The sequence below is a fragment of the Tupaia chinensis genome, unplaced genomic scaffold (assembly GCF_000334495.1).
Source record: "Tupaia chinensis unplaced genomic scaffold, TupChi_1.0 Scaffold143648_1, whole genome shotgun sequence".
Taxonomy (NCBI): Eukaryota; Metazoa; Chordata; class Mammalia; order Scandentia; family Tupaiidae; genus Tupaia; species Tupaia belangeri.
The window spans coordinates 595,811-597,963 of NW_006203497.1; positions in this window are offsets into that span (position 1 = coordinate 595,811).

A 2,153-nucleotide genomic window follows, 5' to 3' on the forward strand; every position below is an offset into this window, starting at 1 on the left:
AATCCCAAAACTAGACAAGAGGAATTTATATCAAACTCCAAAGCTTATGAATGGCAAAGGAAACAACAATTAAAGTGAAAAGATAACTCTCAGAATGTGAGAAAACATCTATAAACTATGCTAAGATAAGGGATTGATAACTAAGATATATCAGAAAATGAAGTAACTGACCTGCAAAAGAAAACAGAAAAAGGAATTAGAAAATGGGCAAATGAGCTTAACGGACTACTCTCTAAGGAAGACATGCGAATGGCCAAAATACATATAAAAATATTTACTATCTCTTAACATAAGGGAAATGCAAATCATAACTACTAATACAGTAAGATACCACTTAACCCCACTCAGAATAACTATGATTAAAACAATAAAGAATTACAAGTATTAGCAAGGCTGTGGTGAAAAGGGAACACTCCTAAATTTTTGGTGGGAAGATAACTTATTACAGCCACCATGGAAAATGGAAAACAATGGGGAGATTCTTCAGTAAACTACACATAGTATTACCATATGGCCCAGTAATCCATTCCTTGGTATTTACCCAAAGATTAGTAACATAAAGACACTCACATAGCCATAGCATTATTATTCACAATTAATAAGACTTAGACCCAAACAAAATACCCAAGAAGTGATTACTGGGTTGAAAAATAAATGCACTATAGAATATTACTCAGTCATAAGGAATAATGAGATCCTGTCATCTGATACAAAGTGAAGAAATATAGAAGTTTTAATGCTCAGCAAGATAAACCAGGCTATGAAAGACAAACACAGTATGCTCCCATTCGATACATACCAAATGTCTGTGAGCCCTATGGATGAAGTTGAAAGTTCTAAATATATGTTAGCAGAGATGGCGAGTGTAGATACAAGAGACTGCAAGGGAGGGGAGTGCATAGTAGAAGGTGGGTGGGAATGGCTCAGAGAAGAAACATTGAACAGACCCAAGAATGTAAAGTTGAAATCGATGTACATGTTAATATCCTTGAGTTGATTGTGATGTACTCCATGTATAATTTGAAAACTATATATGTGTTATAGAGAGATACAATGACTGAATATAAATAAGAAATCATAAAACTAAAAGAAGAAAATAAAGGCAAACGAAAAATCTATGTGTTCATATCCTCAACACCTCTTATTTTTTTTCATTTGATGAATTTAAGAGTATAACTTTTAAGACTAATTCTTTATCAGAGCCTTTGATTACTATTAACATGGTTGACACTCTCTCAAGTTAGAACCAGTGTTAGCAGATATGTATACAGTAGGAATATACAACGCTGTTCCATGCCCTGGAGGATAAAGTCATTGCAAAAATGAAACTGTTAAATGGCTGTAAAAGCTCCATACTAAATTTAACACTTTGTCCACTTCCAACAAATTAAGTTACATTTCAATTAACTTGTACCTCCTTAAAATTTTATTAATTCTATGTTATTATTGAGCATTTACTATATGTAGTTAGGAAAAAATTGGAACTCATTGGTATTTACAATCATGTTCCATTCTGTTTTTTAAAGGGTGGTTTGACTTCGATTTCTGAAATGTTACTGAGTGAAGCAGTGGGCCTAAAGGGTTCTACTTTGTTTTTAAAAATCTTTAAAATTCTCACCATTCCCACCTACCTGAATCCAATCTTGAGGCAGTCTAGAGAACTCAGACTGCTGAGCCTTAGCTTGGAGTGGAGCATCTAGCCAGGGTCTCAGTTCTCCACGGAGAAGGAATATGTGGTATGGTAAAGCAAGGAAATGGGTGGAACGTTGGTTTGCCTCCCTGCTGGGAGAGGTAGGGTTTTTCTAGCTTATGTGGCAGAGTAGGAAAATCTGGCACTTCCCCTCTTCCCTCCGGATTGTCCCACAATAGCTGTGGGACAATAGCAGAGTTTACTTTGTTGTCACTCACTCCCTTAGTATTGAATATTTTTTTCCACATCCATCTAGGGCCAGCAGCCAATGTAGGCTCTGTTGGCATCTTTTGGATTTGCTGCAGGGACTGTATGTGACTGGCACAAGTGTTCCATTGTTCCATTCCCTGCTCCCTTCCCATTTATCCATTACCTTTTTTTTTTTGGAGAGTTTTTTTTTTTTTCCATAGGGCGTGTGTGTTCGCCAGAAAGAGAGAGAGAGACAGGGAAACAGCAAGCACGC